The sequence below is a fragment of the Somniosus microcephalus genome, unplaced genomic scaffold (assembly GCF_052327205.1).
Source record: "Somniosus microcephalus isolate GS21.2 unplaced genomic scaffold, FLI_Smic_1.0 unresolved_chr4, whole genome shotgun sequence".
NCBI classification, from domain to species: domain Eukaryota; kingdom Metazoa; phylum Chordata; class Chondrichthyes; order Squaliformes; family Somniosidae; genus Somniosus; species Somniosus microcephalus.
Genome location: NW_028225182.1, coordinates 44,872,053 through 44,893,367, shown reverse-complemented (window position 1 = coordinate 44,893,367; position 21,315 = coordinate 44,872,053). Strand labels below are relative to the sequence as shown.

General features: G+C 51.2%; 1 long non-coding RNA gene and 1 pseudogene across 1 annotated transcript in view; one reads left to right on the top strand and one right to left on the bottom strand.

Annotated features, from left to right (window-relative positions):
- Positions 1-4,741: 4,741 nt before the first annotated feature.
- LOC147090665 (uncharacterized) overlaps positions 4,742-21,315 on the top strand; it is a 34,688-nt gene continuing 18,114 nt past the window's right edge. The window contains exons 1-2 of the long non-coding RNA XR_015075293.1: positions 4,742-4,910; positions 7,272-7,370. This is a non-coding gene — a long non-coding RNA (uncharacterized LOC147090665). The remainder of the gene's footprint in view (positions 4,911-7,271; positions 7,371-21,315) is intronic.
- LOC147090666 (SPRY domain-containing SOCS box protein 1 pseudogene) lies at positions 17,607-21,111 on the bottom strand (annotated as a pseudogene).

Below are 21,315 nucleotides of genomic sequence, written 5' to 3'. Positions count from 1 at the left end.
ATGTGGGCACGGACTGCTTCATTGTGTAAGATTCGAAATTTTCAGCAAAAATCACGCAAGATAACCGGATAAAATAAGACTGTTTATTGACCAAAGTAAGCTTGCACAGAAAAACCTTTGATAAAAGGGCATACAAAATGGCCGCCGGGCCCCGAGATCAGTTTCTGAACCATTTTATTTCTGTTACTGCAAGCCAGACAGGCTTGTGGTTTGAAGACAGTAAGCCCGCGAAAGCCAGTATCTGGGAACCGAAACTCAGGAAAACAGCATAAATATTCAATGGATTCTAAGTACAGGATGGGGCCCATCAAGATATGGGCGGACAATGCAAAAACACTTATACCCATTTATTGTACAAAGGAGAAACCGTTTAACAGCCATCAAGGAAAATCTCCGGACCGATCAATATGCGAACCAAGTCGCGATGACAATGTAAAAGACATTAAAAAGACATTATCGGCCAGGAAGGCCAGTTAAGTTATCACCGGCTCCCGTTACAAGACAAAGCGCCCCTGCAGAGATTTCTGCCCGCCAAAATTAATACAAAGACAGGACTATGATTTGGCGGGAGATAAGACTGTCCCAAAAGAGTATAACTATGGATTGAAAGTCCATCTAAGTTACTTCGAACTTCACTTCACTGCTGCTTCTTGCTGGGCGACTTCAGACTTCTACTTCTTCAAGAACTTCTTCTACAAGGAACGAACGAAGGACGGACGGTGCCAGGATCGGCGCCTCTTCCACTTCGGTAGATGCGGAATCGATGAAGACGTTTCGTCCTTTTAAAGACGGACGATTTCGGTGAAAAGACAACGTGGTCGGTGTTCAGCCAAACAAGGCTCGGCCACGACGAGAAGACGACGAGGGTGGCCCGGGTACTGGGGTCGGGAGATCATCGACGACCCAGGCCGACGGAGAAGAAACCCTCTGGAGAACCGACGATCCAGGCCGGAAAGATTCTCCCATGTGCAGGCACTTCTTCAACAGCCTGCAGCTGAAGGTCTGCTCCATGAACCCAAATCCACAATAGTGGATCTCAACCTTGACGAGCGCTCATCGAGGCTGTGTCTACCCCACCGCCTCGAGGGGGAGAGAATATCGACTGCGCCAGAAGTTTCCAAATCCACGTGACGACGGAAAGCGGTGCCAAAAGACTGCGAACCCCCTTTTTCGCGATTTCGAGAGTGGTGAGCATGATCCCAAGTTCCCCAGGTCGAAACTTAGTTTAGGTATAGGGGAGGGAGTTAAGGGTAATCGTAATGTGTTTCCCCTTTTACGATGTGCCGTGTGTTCCCCATTTCCATAGAGTCAAGTTCATAAATTTGTGTATGATTGTAGTTTCTTTAATCTGTGCCTATGATATGTATTTTGTAATGCTTCAAACTGTTTAAAAATAAAAGCATCCATTTCGTGCTATTCAACCTGGTCTATTGAGTTCTTTCTCTGCACTACTGTTCTCTGCACCTAAGTCCAAGGTCTAGAACCGTAGGGGGAGTGGGTCGAACCACTCAAGGGTAATTATTGCACGAAGCCTGGCAGGAGGCCAGAACGAGCAAGAGAAACCCCCTACAATTGTCTGAGGAGTTATGAATGGAACTGAACACTGTGCAGTCATCAGCAAACATCCCCACTTCTGACCTTATGTTGGAGGGAAGGTCATTGATGAAGCAGCTGAAGATGGTTGGGCCTAGGACACTGCCCTGAGGAACTCCTGCAGTGATGTCCAGGGGCTGAGATTATTGACCTCCAACCACCACAACCATCTTCCTTTGTGCTAGGTATGACTCCAGCCAGTGGAGCGTTTTCCCCCCGATTCCCGTGGACTTCAGTTTTACGAGGGCTCCTTGATGCCACACTCGGTCAAATGCTGCCTTGATGTCAAGGGGCAGTCACTCTCACCTCACCTCTGGAATTCAGCTCCTTTGTCCGTGTTTGGACCAAGGCTGTAAGGAGCGAACTGTGCAGCCCATGCTCTGGGTTGCCCTGTACTCGGTGTCAGTGACTACCAGGGGCACATGGTGTTGGCTGAACCGAGTTAACTGTTGCTTGTGCTTTTTCCAACAGGTTGCTTGCCGAGGTTCAAACAATGGCCGCGGGAAGAGTCGTCTTCCTTCTGCTGCTGATGACAGTGACTCTCAGCACCGCCAAGAGTAAGTGTTTACGTCAGATTTACACTTCCACCCACCCTGCTTTACAAAGCATTTCACTGTCGCCCACCTCCTTTCTGAAGGTAGGGTTGTTACCGTCCCTCCACGATTGCCCTGGGATCTTCAGGAATTGAAGATTACTCTCCAGGAATATGCTACGAGCAACACCCTGGAGAAAAAAAATCTTCGTTCCTGGGATCTGGGCGTCGCTGGCAAGGCCCAGCATTTATTGCCCATCCCTAGTTGCCATTGAGAAGGTGGTGGTGAGCCGCCTTCTTGAACCGCTGCAGTCCGTGTGGTGAAGGTGCTCCCACAGTGCTGTTAGTGTTTGCTCTAATAAAACCTTTCATAAATTTAAAGACCTCTATTAGGTCACCCCTCAGCCTTCAGTTTTCAGCAGAATTTCCCTTGGCAGAGAGGTCAATAACCAGTGGGCACAGATTTAAAGTAATTGGTAGAAGGATTAGAGGGGAGTTGAGGAGAATTTTTTTCACCCAGAGGGTGGTGGGGGTCTGGAACTCACTGCCTGAAAGGGTGGTCGAGGCAGAAACCCTCGTTATATTTAAAAAGTGCTTGGATATGCTCTTGAAGTGCCGTAACCTACAGGGCTCCGGACCAAGAGCGGGAAAGTGGGATTAGGCTGGGTAGCTCTTTGTCGGCCGGCACAGACACGATGGGCCGAATGGCCTCCTTCTGTACCGTAAATTTCTATGATTCTATGAAAAGAGACCCAGCCGGTTCATCCTTTCCTGATAGGTATTTTAATGAAATCTGTTTGTCTTGATCCTGTATTCGTTTTGCACTCATGTATATTACCCTCCCCCACTGTGTATAGTTTCACTTCCTCTTTCCCGACTAACCTGGGAGGTTCCAGGTCTTGGCTCTTGGCTCCGCCCCTGACTTCTCTTACATAAAGATCCCAGGATCTGTATGATTCATTCCTGTGAACCAGTCGGTGTGTTGAGATGTTAACTCTGATCTTAGTGATTAAAATTGATGGGCCTTCAATAACCACAAAACTAGAAGTTATAGACTTAAACAAGTTGGCTTTTAATCACTAAGATCAGAGCTAACATCTCAACACTGCCGGGCACCCGTGACGCAAAGGTGCCCACTTGGCTGCTCGACTGTGGGAGGCCACACACCGTGTCCTTGGCATCCAGCTGGTTGGGGAGGTGGGTGGTGGGGGTGGAGGGAGGGGAGAGGCAGGTGGGAGGGGAGGGGAGGAGAGGGACTGAGGTTCAAACTTCCAGAAGTGCTGCTTCCGGGATATGCAGGGCAGTGAGGAGGTCCCATCAACTAAGCTGCCTGCTGGATTTTACCTGACAGTCGCCAGTACAGTCTGAGGGGCAGATCCAGATATCGTTCGCCTCCCTCTCTCCTCTATCTCTCTCCCTCTCTCTCTCCCTCTCCCCTACCTCTCTCCCTTTCTCTCCCTCAATTCAATTCAATTCAATTCAAATTGCTTTATTGGCATGACAAGATACATCTTATGTTGCCAAAGCACAGAAATACATGTATGATTGACCACATAAACACCGATCTAGACATACAGTGTATAGACAAGTATATACCCATGTATACATAGATATACACACATATAATATGCATATAATCTTTTCTTAGATTTAATGTGTCACTGGTTGTCCCTCTGCTTGTGGCAAGCTGTAACATAGTTTGCCGCTATAGTTACACATTTTCTCTGTTACCCCAATAGATATGGGAGTTTTTGGTGGTCATTCAAATTTTTGAATTCAGGGCATATTTTTGTGAATTTTGGGTAGAAATTCTCCCTTATGTCCTGACAGTTCCCCCTTTCTCTCTCCATCTCTCCTCTCTCTCCCCCTCTCCCTCTATCTCTCCCCTCTCCCGCTCTCTCCCCCCTCCCTCTCCTCTCTCTCCCCCTCCCTCTCCCCATCTCTCCTCTCTCTCTATCTCTCTCCCCCTCCCCCTCTCTCTCCCCCTCCCCCCCTCTCTCCCCCTCCCCCCTCTCTCTCCTCCCCTCTCCCTCCTCTCTCCCCCTCTCTGTCCCCCTCTCTCTCCCCCTCCCCAACTGCCTCTCCCACTCTCTCCTCTCTCTCCCCCTCTCCCTCTCTCTCCCCCTCTCCCCCTCTCTCCTCTCTCTCCCCCTCTCCCTCTCTCTCCCCCTCTCTCATTCTCTCCTCCTCCCTCTCTCATTCTCTCCTCTCTTCTCCCTCTCTCCTCTCTCCTCCCCCTCTCCTCTCTCCCCCTCTCTCTCCCTCTCCCTCCTCCCCCTCTCTCTCTCCCCCCTCTCTCTCCCCCTCTCTCTCTCTCCCTCTCTCCTCTCCCTCTCTCTCCTCTCTCTCTTGTAGGACGTGCGGAATTACCCCTCGCCCCGTCCAACAGGTTATAGAGTTCGGACTTGAGTCTTATGAGAAATTACACCAGACACACGGGTTCTGTTTTTCACTTTTTATTGTTCCTAAGGCAGATTCAAAACCCCAACCACTATTCGAGCTGTTCACCAATAATATTACAGGAAATCATCCATACAACCGCCCGCCGATGATCAGTCCAGTGTTGATTGTAGGTCCTTGTAAAAGACAGGCCTGGCCCCCCCTTCCTCTGACTGCAGCCTGATCCTCCGAGGTGAGATGACTGGCCAGGCCCCTCCTTCCGACTGCAGCCTGATCCTCCGAGGTGAGATGACCGGCCAGGCCCCTCCTTCCGACTGCAGCCTGATCCTCCGAGGTGAGATGACTGGCCAGGCCCCTCCTTCCGACTGCAGCCTGATCCTCCGAGGTGAGATGACTGGCCAGGCCCCCCCTTCCTCTGACTGCAGCCTGATCCTCCGAGGCGAGATGACCGGCCAGGCCCCTCCTTCCGACTGCAGCCTGATATTCTTTAGCCAGCTTCCCTTGCCTTTTGCAGTAATGTTGGTCCGAGCTGTTTGAGCTGTCAAACGTTCACACTCACACAGCCTGTGTGGCTCTCCATTAGTGTTCATTCACTCCTAAAGTTTACAAAGGTGGCAGAAAACCGCTTGGTTGCGGTTCATGGGTTCCGTCGTATTCTGCATTTCAAAACTTCAAAGGGTTGACTTCTCCCCTTTAACCTCCGAAAAGTCATCAGAGACATGGGGCTGGATTTTCATTGAGGAGTCGGGTAGGAGATAGTCCCGCCTCCATCGAGTTCTAGCCAACCCACGCGATTTTAACTTGATCGACCTTGTTGAGCCCACCCAGCGGGCTCAGCAGGCCAATTAAGGGCCACCCGGCAACAGGTGACGCCACAGATTAACATTTCATCTGTCAAGAGCTTTTGACAGATGAAATATCAGCGTTCGACAGCTCTGTGAAGCTGTCAAACACTGACAATCTGTAAACTAAGTTAATTCCTTGCTCTCAGGCTGATTTAGAAATCTACCCGGAACAGAAAGCTGAATGCTGCAATTTTTGACAGCTCGCGGCCATTCTGCTTTCTGTGCCGGTGAGATGAGGGACTCCTGAGACCTGAAGGAAGGAAGGCTGTAAAGGTAAGTTAAACTTCTTTAAACACTTTACACACAACAAACACACTTACCTCTGCACTCATGCACCCATCACTCACCTGAACACCAACATCTCGAACCCTCCGAGCCCTTCAGCCCGACGGTTCGCCTCGCTAACTTGGCGTGGTTTGGAGCCGTCGGGAATCCCACACTTCAGCTATGAAAATAGGGATTAGGCTATAAACTGCCTGTTAACTACTTGTTAACAGGCAGTTAATTGGCACTAATCCCCTTCCCGCCTCGGGGAGGGGAGTTCCAGTGCGGGGCGGCTACCCGCCTCCTTTGAAACTGGCATGGAGGCGGGTTGGGTTCATGCCCCCCAATTTCGAGATTTTAACACACCTCCAATCCCGCCTCCACGGCCCAATGAAAATCCTGCCCATGATGTCTGCAAAATTGAAGGGGTTTGTTTATCTCTGCTGTCTATGACGACCCCCTGCAGTCAAAACCATGGTTCCTGCCTTATCAGTGAAAGACTGCTTGTTACAGTCACCAACTTTATTTCACTTCGTTAAACCTTTTTGCTTGGCAAAGCATTTCAAGAAATATTAAAAATTAAGGATCTGTATATACTTTCTACACTCTCCCCCTCTCTCCCGATCTCCTCTCTCCCTCCCTCCCTCTCCTCTCTCTACCCCTCTCCCTCTCCCTGCCTCCTCTCTCCCTCTCTCTCCCCCTCTCCCGATCTCCTCTCTCCCTCCCTCACTCCCTCGCCCCCTCTCTCTCCCTCTCTTCCCCTCTCCCTCTCCTCTCTCTACCCCTCTCCCTGTCTCCTCTCTCCCGATCTCCTCTCTCCCTCCCTCACTCTCTCGCCCCCTCTCTCTCCCTCTCTTCCCCTCTCCCTCCTCTCTCTCCCCCTCTCCCGATCTCCTCTCTCCCTCCCTCACTCCCTCGCCCCCTCTCTCCCCCTCTCTCTCCTCTCTCTACCCCTCTCCCTGTCTCTCTCTCTCCTCTCTCCCCCTCTCTCTCCTCTCTACCCCTCTCCCTCTCCCTGTCTCCTCTCTCTCCCTCGCTCTCTCTCTCCCTTTTCCCCCTCTCTCTCTTTCTTCCTCTCTCCCTCTCCCTCCCTCTCTCTACCCCTCTCCCTCTCCCTGTCTCCTCTCTCTCCCTCTCCCTGTCTCCTCTCTCTCCCCCTCTCTCTCCTCTCTCTACCCCTCTCCCTCTCTCCCCCCTCTCTCTCCCCCTTTCCCTCTCACTCTCTTTCTTCCCCTCTCCCTCTCTCTCTCTCCCTCTCTCTCCTTCTCGCTCCATCTCTCTCTCAATCTCTCCTCTCTCCCACTCCTCTATCTCTCCATCTCTCTCCCTCTCCTCTCTCCCTCCCTCTCCTCTCTTTCTCCCTCCATCTCTCCTTCCCTTCCTCAAACCACTTCCCCCTCCTTCACCACCCTATTACGTCCTCCTGTTGCCTCCCCCCGCTTCACACCCTCGTTCCCCTCTGTTGCCCCCTCCTCCCTTTGGGTGTCAATAGTCTGGAGGACAAGGGACAAGACGTGCCTGGGGAGTCGCAGGCTGTCGGAGGTGGGAGTCTATACTTAGCAGGGGTTGGGGGGGAGGGGGGGAAAGGGGGTGAGACAGAATCTAACGATCCGTTTGGTTTGTTTCCCGTTGCACAGACGGTGCTGAAGCTACGACTGTGCCCAGCATGCTCCTGCTCGCTGGCCTGCTGCTCCTGCCCCTCTTCAGCTGATGGGAGTCTGAACCCTTCACACCAGGTCAGTGAAGAGGCAGAAAATGTTGCCTCGGCGTTCTGCTTTAACTCACGCCCTCCGTCTCCCCTCCCCACTCCCCCACCCCTCCCCACTCCCCCACCCCTCCCCCTCCGTCTCCCCTCCCCACTCCCTCTCCCCTCCCCACTCCGTCTCCCCTCCGTCTCCGTCTCCCCTCCCACTCCGTCTCCCCCTCCCCCCTCCGTCTCCCCTCCCCCCTCCGTCTCCCCTCCCCCTCCGTCTCCCCTCCCCCCGTCTCCCCTCCCCCTCCGTCTCCCCTCCCCCTCCGTCTCCCCTCCCCCTCCGTCTCCCCTCCCCCTCCGTCTCCCCTCCCCCTCCGTCTCCCCCGTCTCCCCCTCCCCCCATCTCCCCTACCTCTATCTCCCCTCCCCCTCCGTCTCCCCTCCCCCACAAACTCTATCCCCCCTCCCCCTCCGCCTTCCTCTCCCCCTCCATCTACCCCTCCCCCTCTGTCTCCCCTCCTCACTCCATCTACCCCTTCCCTCCCCCTCCATCTCCCCCCTCCATCTCATTCCTCTCCCGCTCCGTCTCCCCCTCCCCCCTCCAGCTTCCCACCCCCCCTCCATCTCCCCTCACCCTGTCCGTCTCCATGGCCCCCTCTACCTGTTGTCTCCCCCTCCATCTCCCCCACCCCCCTCCGTCTCCCCCACGTCTCCCCACGCCACTCCGTCTCCCCCTCCCCCTCGGTCTCCCCCTCCGACTCTCCCTCCCCCTCCGTCTCCTCCTCCCCCTCCGTCTCCCCCTCCCCCTTCCTTCTCCCCTCCCCCTCCCCCCTCAGTCTCCCCCACCACCTCCATCTCCCCCTCCGTCTCCCCAACCCCCTCCATCTCCCCCATGTCTCCCCTTCCCCTCCGTCTCCCCCTACCCCCTCCCCACCCCACTCCCCCTCCCCCCTCCGTCTCTCCACACCACTCCCCCTCCATCTCCCCCTTCCCCTGTCTCCCCCTCCCCCTCCATCTCCCCGCCCCCTCAGCCTCCCCTCCCCTCCCCCTCCATCTCACCTCCCACTCTGTTTCCCCCCCCGTCTCCCCCTCCCCGACTCAGCTACCCCCTCCATCTTCCCCTCACCTGGTCCTTCTCCCCTTCCCCCTCCCCGCTCCGTCACACCCCCTCCATCTACCCCTCCCCCTCCCCCTCCGTCTTCCCCTCCCCCCTCGGTTTCCCCTCCTCACTCCCTCGCCCCCTCCATCTACAACTCTCCCCATCCGTCTCCGCTCCCCCTCCATCTCACCTCCCGCTCCGTCCCCCCTCCATCTTCCCCTCCCCCTCCGTCTCCCCTCCCACTCCCCCTCCGTCTCCCCTCCCACTCCCCCTCCATCTCCCCTGCCCACTCCGTCTTCCCCTCCTCACTCCGTCTCCCCCTCCTCCCTCCATCTCCCTCTCCGTCTACAACTCTCCCCCTCCTTCTCCCCTCCCCCCTCTGTAACCCCCTCTGCTGCCCGTCTCCCCCTCCATCTCCCCCTCACCACGTCCATCTACCCTTCTCCCCCTCCCACCCTCCATCTACCCCTCTCCCCTAGGTCCCCCCCCCGCTCCTTCCCGCTTCGTAATAAGGTGGATGATTTAGCTGCGCAAATCGAGGTAAACGAATATGATTTGATTGGGATTACCGAAACATGGCTCCAGGGTGGCCAAGGCTGGGAACTCAACATCCAGTGGTATTCAATATTCAGGAAAGATAGGCAAAAAGGAAAGGGAGGTGGGGTAGCATTACTGGTTAAAGAGGGGATTAACACAATTGTAAGGAAGGATATTTGCTCTGATGATGTGGAATCTGTATGGGTAGAACTGAGAAATACCATGGGGCAGAAAACATTAGTGGGAGTGGTATATAGACCTCCAAACAGTAATGCGGAGGTTGGGGATGGCATTAAAAGGGAAATTAGAGAAGCGTGCAATAAGGGCACAGTAGTCATCATGGGTGACTTTAATCTACATATAGATTGGGCTAACCAAATTAGTAACAATACTGTGGAGGAGGAATTCCTGGAGTGTTTACGGGATGGTTTCCTGGACCAATGTGTCGAGGAACCAACCAGAGATCAGGCCATCTTAGACTGGGTATTATGTAACGAGAAAGGATTCATTAGCAATCTTGATGTAAGAGGACCCTTGGGTCGGAGCGATCATAATATGATCGAATTCTTCATTAAGATGGAGAATGAAGTAGTTGACTCAGAGACTAGGGTCCTGAATTTAAATAAAGAAAACTATGATGGTCTGAGGTGCGAGTTGGGTAGGATTGATTGGGGAATGTCACTCAAAGGGTTGATGGTGGATAGGCAATGGCAAACAGTCAAAGACCGCATGGATGAACTACAGAATTTGTTCATCCTAGTTTGGCATAAAAACAAAACAAAATGGTGACTCAACCGTGGCTAACAAGGGAAATTAGGGCTAGCATAAGATCCAAGGAGAGGACATGTAATTTGGCCAGAAAAAGCAGCAAATCTGAGAGAAATCGGGGAATTATAGGCCGGTAAGCCTGACATTGGTAGTGGGGAAAATGCTAGAGTCCATTATAAAAGATGTAATAGCAGAGCACTTGGAAAACAGTGACAGGATCGGACAAAGTCAACATGGATTTACAAAAGGTAAATCATGCTTGACTAATCTACTGGAATTTTTTGAGGATGTAAATGGTAGAATAGACAAGGGAGAACCAGTGGATGTGGTGTATTTGGACTTTCAGAAGGCCTTCGATAAGGTCCCACATAAGAGATTAGCATGCAAAGTTAAAGCACATGGGATTGGGGGTAAGGTACTGTCTTGGATAGAGAACTGGTTGGCAGACAGGGAGCAAAGAGTTGGAATAAATGGGTCTTTTTCCGAGTGGCAGGCAGTGACTAGTGGGGTACCGCAGGGATCGGTGCTAGGACCCCAGCTATTCACAATATATATTAATGATCTACACGTTGGAACTAGATGTAATATCTCCAAGTATGCAGATGACACAAAGCTGGGTGGGCGTGTGTGCTGTGAGGAGGATGCAGAGAAACTCCAGTGTGATTTGGACAGGTTGGGTGATTGGGCAGATGCATGGCAAATGCAGTATAATGTGGATAAATGAGAGGTTATCCACTTCAGTGGCAGAAACAGGAACACAGATTATTATCTGAACGGCAACAGATTGGTAAAAGGGGAAGTGCAATGAGACCTGGGTGTCCTTGTGCACCAGTCGCTGAAGGTAAGCATGCAAGTGCAGCAGGTGGTTAAGAAGGCAAATTGTAATGTTGGCCTTCATAGCGAGAGGATTTGAGTACAGGAGCAAGGATGTCCTGCTGCAGTTGTACAGGGCCTTGGTGAGACCACACCTTGAGTATTGTGTGCAGCTTTGGTCGCCTTATCTGAGGAAGGATGTTCTTGCCATGGAGAGAGTGCAGCGAAGATTCACCAGACTGATACCTGGGATGGCAGGAATGACGTATGAGGAGAGATTGGGTCGATTAGGCTTATATTCACTAGAGTTTAGAAGAATGAGAGGGGATCTCATTGAAACTTATAAAATTCTAACAGGACTAGGCAGACTGGATGCAGGAAGGATGTTCCCGATGGCAGGGGAGTCCAGAACCAGGGGTCACATTCTAAGGATAAGGGGTAATCCATTTAGGACAGAAAGGAGGAGGAATTTCTTCACCCAGAGAGTGGTGAACCTGTGGAATTCTCTACCACAGAAGGCAGTTGAGGCCAATTCATTAAATATATTCAAGAAGGAGTTAGATATATTTCTCAAGGCTAAAGGGATCAAGGGATATGGGGAGAAAGCAGGGACAGGGTACTGAATTTGGATGATCAGCCATGATCTCATTAAATGGCGGAACAGGCTCGAGGGGCCGAATGGCCTACTCCTGCTCCTATCTTCTATGTTTCTAATCCTAGAAAATTACGGCATAGAATGAGGCCATTTGGCCCATCGTGTATGTGCCAGCCGACAAAGAGCGATCCAGCCTAATTCCACTTTCCAGCTCTTGGTCCGTAGCCCTGCAGGTTACGGCACTTCAAGTGCACATCCAAGTGCTTTTTAAATGTGATGAATGTTTCTGCCTCTACCACCCTTTCAGGCAGTGAGTTCCAGACCCCTACCACCCTCTGGGTGAAAAGATTTCCCCTCAAATCCCCTCTAATCCTTCTACCAATTACTTCAAATCTATGCCCCCTGTTTACTGACCTCATTGCTAAGGGAAATAGGTCCTTCCTGTCCACTCTATCTAGGCCCCTCATAATTTTATACTTAAGATTACATAGGATATACGGCACAGAAACAGGCCATTCGGCCCAACCAGTCAGTGCCGGCGTTTATGCTCCACTCGAGCCTCCTCCCGTCTTTCCTCATCTAAATCTATCAGCATAACCCTCTATTCCCTTCTCCCTCACATGCTTGTCTAGCCTCCCCTTAAATGCATCGATACTATTTGCTTCAACCACTCCCTGTGGTAGCGAGTTCCACATTCTCACCACTCTCTGGGTAAAGAAGTTTCTTCTGAATTCCCTATTGGATTTCTTGGTGACTCTTATATTGATGGCCTCTAGTTTTACTCTTCCCCACAAGTGGAAACATTCTCTCTGTATCCACTCAATCAAAACCTTTCATTATTTTAAAGACCTCAATTAGGTCACCCCTCAGAGAAAAGAGACCCAGCCTGTTCATCCTTTCCTGATATGTATGCGCTCGCATTTCTGGTATCATCCTTGTAAATCTTCTCTGCACCCTCTCCAGTGCTGATACACCTCAGTTAAGTCTCCTCTCAGCCTCCTCTGTTCCAAAGGAAACAACCCCAGCCTATCCAAACTTTCCTCATCGCCAAAATTCCCCAGCCCAGGCAACATCCTCGTAAATCTCCTCTGTACCCTCTCTAGTGCAATCACACATTTCCTGTAATGTGGTGGCCAGAATTGTACGAAGTATTCTAGCTGTGGCCTGGCCAGTGTTTTATACAGTCTATGACATACTATGGACAGTACTACTCTGAGCTTTTTGCTCCATTACACACTCCGCTCCATATCCCCCATTCTGCACTTCCACCTCCTCCACCTTCGTTGTGTTTAAATTTAAGTCTCGTTGCACAATCTGCTAATCTAATTCGTTGGCCGGGAAGGTTCCCGAGCGCTGGTCCCACCCCGGTGCCCGAACGTTGCCAGGAGGCCTCCGCGATTAAATGAGTGAGTAGAGTCCATGATAGGGGAGGGTGTACATGGGCTGTGGGAGGAAATTGAATGGGTGGGTAGAGTCCATGATAGGGGAGAGTGTACATGGGCTATGGAAGGAGATTAAATGAGTGTGTAGAGTCCATGATAGGGGAGGGTGTACATGGGCAGTGGGAGGAAATTGAATGGGTGGGGAGAGTCCATGATAGGGGAGAGTGTACCTGGGCTATGGAAGGAGATTAAATGGGTGCGGAGAGTCCATGATAGGGGAGAGTGTACATGAGCTGTGAGAGGAGATTGAATGGGTGGGTAGAGTCCATGTCAGGGGAGATTGTACATGGGCTGTGGGAGGAGATTGAATGGGTGGGTAGAGTCCATCATAGGGCAGAGTGTACATGGGCTGTGGGAGGGGATTGAATGGGTGGGGAGAGTCCATGATAGGGGAGAGTGTACATGGGCTGTGGAAGGAGAGTGAATGTGTGGGGAGAGTCCATGATAGGGGAGAGTGTACCTGGGCTATGGAAGGAGATTAAATGGGTGCGGAGAGTCCATGATAGGGCAGAGTGTACCTGGGGCTGTGGAAGGAGATTGAATGGCTGGGTAGAGTCCATGATAGGGGAGAGTGTACATGGGCTATGGAAGAGATTGAATGTGTGGGGAGAGTCCATGATAGGGGAGAGTGTACATGGGCTGTGGGAGGAGATTAAATGGGTTGGGAGAGTCCATGATAGGGCAGAGTGTACCTGGGCTGTGGAAGGAGATTGAATGGATGGGTAGAGTCCATGATAGGGGAGAGTGTACCTGGGCTGTGAGAGGAGATTAAATGGGTGGGTAGAGTCCATGTTAGGGGAGAGTGTACATGGGCTGTGGGAGGAGATTGAATGGCTGGGTAGAGTCCATGATAGGGGAGAGTGTACATGGGCTATGGAAGAGATTGAATGTGTGTGGAAAGTCCATGATCGGGGAGAGTGTGCATGGGCTATGGAAGGAGATTGAATGGGTGGGGAGAATCCATGATAGGGGAGAGTGTACATGGGCTGTGGGAGGAGATTAAATGGGTGGTTACAGTCCATGATAGGGGAGAGTGTACCTGGGCTGTGGGAGGAGATTGAATGGGTGGTTAGAGTCCGTGATCGGGTAGAGTGTACATGGGCTATGGAAGAGATTGAATGTGTGGGGAGAATCCATGATAGGGGAGAGTGTACCTGGGCTGTGGGAGGAGATTGAATGGCTGGGTAGAGTCCATGATCGGGTAGAGTGTACCTGGGCTGTGGAAGGAAATTTAATGGGTGGTTAGTGTCCGTGATGTGGTAGAGTTTACATGGGCTGCGGAAGAATCATGACTTTTCGGCCCATAGACCTTGTGATTCTTTTGCATGTCTCGTTCTGGCTTAACACAGGATCTTCACTCCCTTCACTATTCACTTCAAGCCTACCTGTTAAATAGCTTCTAGGCTTCATGGCTGAGTACGATATTCCTCAGTAAAGTTCATGGAAGTTGGGTTAGTTTTCCTTTGGAAAGCATAGACCGAATAGAAGCCTTCGAGATTGCGAAGGGAGTGGATAGCACTGATTCACAGCACAGTTGAGTAGTAGATGCCGTATGGGTAGAACTTAAAAACAAAAAGGGGGCAAGCACTTTGCTGGGAGTGTACTATCGGCCCCCAAACAGTCAGGGGTAGATAGAGGAACAGATATATAGGCAAATCTCAGAGAAGTGTAGAAATAATAGGGTAATAATAGTAGGGGATTTCAACTTCCCCAATATTAACTGGCATAGTCAGAGTGTGAAAGGCTTAGAGGGTGTGGAATTCTTAAAGTGCATCCAGGAGAGCTTTATGAGCCAGCATGTAGAAAGTCCTACAAGAGAGGGGGCGGCACTGGACCTAATTCTAGGAATGTAGCCGGGCAAGTGGTAGAAGTGTCAGTCGGAGAGTATTTTGGTGACAGTGACCATAATTCAGTGAGATTTAAGGTAGTCATGGAAAAGGACAAAGATGGACCGGAAATAAAGGTTCTAAATTGGGGGAAGGCAGATTTTAAAATGGTAAGGCAGGATCTGGCCAAAGTGGACTGGGATCAGCTACTTGTAGGAAAATCCACATCAGAGCAGTGGGAGTCTTTCAGAAAGGAAATAGAAAGAATACAATGGCAACATGTTCCCGTAAAGGTCAAGGGTGGGATCAACAAGTCCAGGGAACCCTGGATGTCAAGGGATATACAAGAATGGATTTGGAAAAAAAGGGAGGCTTTTGGCAGATACAAAGGACTAAAAACAGTGGAAACCCGAGAGGAGTATAGAAAGTGCGGGGGTACTTAAAAAATAAATTAGGAGAGCGAGGAGGGGGCATGAAAAAACACTGGTGGGCAAAATAAAGGAAAATCCCATGGTGTTTTATAAGTATATTAAGGGCAAGAGGATAACCAGGGAGAGTTGGGCCCATTAGGGACCAAAGTGGCAATCTGTGTGTAGACCCGGAAGATGTAGGTGAGGTTTTAAATGAATATTTTGCATCTGTGTTCACTATGGAGAAGGACGATGTAGGCATAGAAATCAGGCAGGGGGATTGTGATACACTTGAACAAATTAGTATTGAGAGGGAGGAGGTACTTGCGTTTTTAGTGCGCTTAAAAGTGGATAAATCCCCAAGCCCTGACGAGATGTATCCCAGGCTGCCGTGTGAGGCAATGGAGGGGATTGCAGGGGCTCTGACACAAATTTTCAGAACCTCTCTGGCCACAGGGGAGGTGCCAGAGGACTGGAGAACAACTAACATAGTACCATTGTTCAAGAAGGGTAGTAGGGATAAACCAGGGAATTACAGGCCAGTGAGCCTAACATCAGTGGTAGTGAAATTATTGGAAAAAATTCTGAGGGACAGAATTAGCCTCCGTTTGGAGAGGCAAGGATTAATCAGGGATAGTCAGCATGGCTTTGTCAGGGGGAGATCATGTCTAACCAATTTGATTGAATTTTTCGAGGGGGTGACGAGGTGTGTGGATGAGGGTAGTGCAGTTCATGTTGTCTACATGGACTTCAGTAAGGCTTTTGACAAAGTCCCACATGGGAGACTGGTCAAGAAGGTAAGAGCCCATGGGATCCCGGGCAATTTGGCACATTGGATCCAAAATTGGCTTAGTGTCAGGAGGCAGAGGGTGATGTTTGAAGGTTGTTTTTGTGACTGGCGCGCTGTGTCCAGTGGCGTACCGCAGGGATCGGTGCTGGGCCCTTTGCTGTTTGTAGTGTACATTAATGATTTAGATGGCCCAGAAATTCGGGTCGGGGGCTTCCCGCGGGTGCAAGCCTCCGACCTGCACTTACCTAGCGCGCCGGCCGTTGAGCTGTGGGCCCGCGTGGTATTCTGATCCGGGGCCTCCTCCAACTGCCGGCGCGCAGTGCTTGCGTATCCCAGGGGCGCAGTTAGTTTGATGCGTCCCCTGGGATCACGTGGGCCATGGAGAGCCAATGGTAGCAGGGAATGTTTCATTCATAAGTTTGAAATGAAGACCTGTCAAACCTATAAATACTATAAGCCCCAAAACATCACTAAAACTTCAAATAAATTAAGAAAAGAACATCACATTTTTAAAATAACTATAAATTATATAAAATAACTATTTTAAACAATAATTTAAATTTTTGAAAAAATTAATTACATTTTCTAACGGGGCTAAAAATAAACTTACCTTTCTTTAAAGTATTTAAAAATAATAAACCTGTGGAAAAAATGCTTTAATTTTAATTAATTCACCACTTACCTTGTTAAAAGCAGGCCTTGTGCCTGCTTTTTATATGTGTAACTCCTGGATACTTAGCCTCCCGGGAAAACCTGGAAAAAAACGTAAGTTCGATGCGCACGCGCTGCCTCTCCGGCGTACGCGTTCCACCTCTTAACCCCTTCTTTCAAGGGAACGGAAGTTCCGGTTTCCCGCGCATGCGCAGTGCATGCACGAAACCGGCACTTCCATTGGGCCTACGGGTGAGTACCCCGTGCGTACTCACCTGTGGAGACCCGAATTTCTGGGCCGATATGAATGTAGGAGGTACGATCAGTAAGTTCACAGATGACACAAAAATTGGTGGTGTGGTAAATAGCGAGGAGGGAAGCCTCAGGCTACAGGACGATATAGACGGGTTGGTTAGATGGGCAGAACAGTAACAAATGGAATTTAACCTTGAAAAGTGTGAGGTGATGCATTTTGGAAGGACTACCAAGGCAAGGGAATACACAATGAATGGTAGGACCCTAGGAAGGACAGAGGATCAGAGGGACCTTGGTGTGCATGCACATAGGTCCCTGAAGGCAGCAGGACAGGTAGATAAGGTGGTTAAAAAGGCATATGGGATACTTGCCTTCATTACCCGAGGCATAGAATATAAGAGCAGGGAGGTTATGATGGAGCTGTACAAAACGCTAGTTAGGCCACAGCTGGAATAATGTGTGCAGTTCTGGTCGCCACACTATAGGAAGGATGTGATTGCATTGGAGAGGGTGCAGAGGAGATTCACCAGGATGTTACCTGGGCTGGAGCGCTTCAGCTATGAAGAGAGACTGAACAGGCTGGGCTTGTTTTCCTTAGAGCAGAGAAGGCTGAGGGGTGGCCTGATTGAGGTGTACAAAATTATGAGGGGCATAGTTAGGGTAGATAGAAAGGAACTTTTCCCCTTAGTAGAGGGGTCAATAACCAGGGGGCATAGTTTCAAGGTAAGGGGCAGGAGGTTTAGAGGGGCTTTGAGGAAAAACTTTTTCACCCAGAGGGTGGTTGGAATCTGGAACTCACTGCCTGAAAGGGTGGTAGAGGCAGGAACCCTCACAACATTCAAGAAACATTTAGATGAGCACTTGAAACGCCATAGCATACAAGGCTACGGACCAAGTGCTGGAAAGTGGGATCAGAATAGACAGGGCTTGATGGCCGGCGTGGACACGATGGGCTGAAGGGTCTCTTTCTGTGCTGTATAACTCTATGACTATGAGATGACGATAGCGGAAAAGGCCACACAAGTGGTCAGTGCCAAAGGGCTCAACAGATATGGTTCCGGAGTGAGGAGGGATTGAGGGATAGAGTGAGAACTCAGTAGATGGTGGAGTTCATCCATGAAACTGGGATGTGCTTCTTGGACTTAATGATCTTTTCCTGCTTTCCGAAGTAACTTTCAAAGGGGAATTGGATGTATACTTGAGAACGCAAGATTTTCAGGGCTAAGAAAGAAAGACTTGCATTTCTAGAGCGCCTTTCGCAACCTCAGGATGTCCCAGAGCGCTTTACAGCCAATGAAGTACTTTTTGAAGTGTAGCCACTGTTGTAATGTAGGAAACGCGACAGCCATTTTGCGCACAGCAAGGTCCCACAAACAGCAAGGTGATAATGACCCAGATTAATCTGTTTTTAGTTGATTGAGGGATAAATATTGGCACCAGGACACCGGGGAGAACTCCCCTACTCTTCTTCGAAATAGTGGCCGTGGGATCTTTTACGTCCACCTGAGAGGGCAGCCGGGGCCTCAGTTTAATATCTTATCTGAAAGACGGCACCTCCGACAGTGCAGCGCTCCCTCAGTACTGCCCCTCCGACAGTGCGGCGCTCCCTCAGTACTGCCCCTCCGACAGTGCGGCGCTCCCTCAGTACCGCCCCTCCGACAGTGCGGCGCTCCCTCAGTACTGCCCCTCCGACAGTGCGGCGCTCCCTCAGTACTGCCCCTCCGACAGTGAGGCGCCCCCTCAGAACTGCCCCTCCGACAGTGCGGCGCTCCCTCAGTACTACCCCTCTGACAGTGCAGCGCTCCCTCAGTACTGCCCCTCCGACAGTGCGGCGCTCCCTCAGTACTGCCCCTCCGACAGTGCGGCGCTCCCTCAGTACTGTCCCTCCGACAGTGCGGCGCTCCCTCAGTACTGTCCCTCCGACAGTGCGGCGCTCCCTCAGCACTGTCCCTCCGACAGTGCAGCGCTCCCTCGGCGAGGAGGGGCCATGAAATAACACTGGCGAGCAAAATAAAGGAAAATCCTAAGATGTTTTATAAGTATATTAAGGGCAAGAGGATAACCAGGGAAAGGGTAGGGCCCATTAGGAACCAAAGTGGCAATCTGTGTGTAGAGCCAGATGGTGTAGGCGGGGTTTTAAATGAATTTTTTGCATCTGTGTTCACTATGGAGAAAGACGATGTAGACATAGAAATCGGGCAAGGGGACTGTGACATACTTGAACATATTAGCATCGAGAGGGAGGAGGTACTAGCGGTTTTAGCAGGCCAAAAAGTGGATAAATCCCCAGGCCCGGACGAGATGTATCCCAGGCTGTTGTGTGAGGCAAGGGAGGAGATTGCAGGGGCTCTGACACAAATTTTCAGAACCTCTCTGGCCACAGGGGATGTACCAGAGGACTGGAGAACAGCTAACGTAGTACCATTATTCAAGAAGGGTAGCAGGGATAAACCAGGGAATTACAGGCCAGTGAGCCTAACATCTGTGGTAGGGAAATTATTGGAAAAAATTCTGAGGGACAAAATTAGTCTCCACTTGGAGAGGTAAGGATTAACTGGGGATAGTCAGCATGGCTTTGTCAAGGGTAAATCATGTCTGACCAATCTGATTGAATTTTTCGAGGGGGTGACTAGGTGTGTGGATGAGGGAATTGCTGTGGATGTGGTTTACATGGATTTCAGTAAAGCTTTTGACAAAGTCCCGCATAGGAGACTGGTCAAGAAGGTAAGAGCCCATGGGATCCAGGGTGCCTTGGCGCGTTGGATCCTAAACTGGCTGAGTGGCAGGAGGCAGAGGGTGATGGTCGAAGGTTGCTTTTGTGACTGGAAGCCTGTGTCCAGTGGGGTACCTCAGGGATCGGTGCTGGGACCCTTGCTGTTTGTGATCTACATAAATGATTTGGATGAGAATGTAAAAGGTATGATCAGTAAGTTTGCAGATGACACGAAAATTGGTGGGGTGGTAAATTGCGAGGAGGAAAGCCTCAGGCTACAGGACGATATAAACGGGTTGGTCAGATGGTCGGAAAAGTGGCAAATGGAATTTAACCCTGAAAAGTGCGAGGTGATGCATTTTGGACGGACAAATAAGGCAAGGGAATACACAATGAGTGGTAGGACCCTAGGAAGTACAGAGGGTCAGAGGGACCTTGGTGTACATGTACATAGACCCCTGAAGGCAGCGGAACAGGCAGATAAGGTGGTTAAAAAGGCATATGGGATACTTGCCTTCATTAGCCGAGGCATAGAATATAAGAGCAGGGAGGTTATGATGGAGCTGTACAAAACGCTGGTGAGGCCACAGCTGGAGTACTGTGTGCAGTCCTGGTCGCCTTACTATAGGAAGGATGTGATTGCTTTGGAGAGGGTGCAGAGAAGATTCACCAGGATGTTACCTGGGATGGAGCGCCTCAGCTATGAAGAAAGACTAAACAGGCTGGGGTTGTTTTCCTTGGAGCAAAGAAGGCTGAGGGGGGACCTGATTGAGGTGTACAAAATGATAAGGGGCATAGATAGGGTAGATAAAGAGGAACTTTTCCCCTTAGTAGGGGGGTCAATAACAAGGGGGCATAGATTCAAGGTAAGGGGCAGGAGGTTTGGAGGGGATTTGAGGAGGAACTTTTTCACCCAGAGGGTAGTTGGAATCTGGAACTCACTGCCTGAAAGGGTGGTAGAGGCAGGAACCCTCATAACATTCAAGAAGCATTTGGATGAGCACTTGAAATGCCATTGCATACAAGGCTATGGACCAAATGCTGGAAAATGGGATTAGACTGGACAGGGATTGATGGTCGGCGCAGACACAATGAGCCGAAGGGCCTCTTTCTGTGCTGTATAACTCTATGACTCTACCGCCCTTCCGACAGTGCGGCGCTCCCTCAGTACTGCCCCTCCGACAGCTGGCACTGAGCGGAAACCCGAAACCCCCCTCGGGTTGTACATGTTCTTGCCCACTTACTGTCCAGCCCGTTGAAGTAGGTAAGGGTGATGCTGGTGTTGCCCCAGATACAGCTGACCATGAGGTACAAAGTCTTGCCCTTCAGCCCGTCAAAGGCCACTCCCAGCTACTCCGCGTCCACCAGGAAGCTCAGCGTGCCCTTGTCGCAATCCAGCACGGCCAGGAAGTTCTCGGGCACGGGCAGCGGCGCGCCGGCGGGGTAGCGGCGGCCTGGTGCAGCCGGTTGCTGCCCAGCTCCCAGCCCCACGACTCGTCGCCCAGCAGCACCCGGTACCCGGGGCAGTGGAGGCGGGCGCTGGCCGTGCCCACACCCACGGCGGCGTGGCTGCCCCGCTGGCCGGGCGGCCAGCCCAGCCACCAGATGTGCAGCCCCCGCCGGTAGCCCACATTGCCCCGCACGCAGTCCGTGCTGTCGGCCACCGGCGCGCTGTCAGTCCACCTCCGCTCTCCGCCGCCGGACGCACGTTGGGCGAGCGGTCCCAGCTGCTCCAGCCGTGGCGGATCCGCACCTCCATCGGTGCCGGGGGCAGATCCAGCAGGAGGTCCAGATTGGCCGGTCTGGGGACCCCCAGCCCCTGAAAGTGATGCACCCCCTGCTTCACAGGCTCTTCCTCAACAGATTTGAACAACGTCAAACCCATTCTCAAAACAGTCCGAAAATGAAACAAAACTTTTGTCTCTCTCTCTCTCTTCCACTTCAGCCAACAGAAACTCCGAAATCCTTTTGGACACAAACTGAAACTAATAAATTGCCGGTTTAGTGTCTTCTTTTTCCCCCCCTCGTTCTCTCAACTAAATTCACAAGGTAGTTTCGAAAGGATTTGAGCTGCAACTGAAATGTGCAC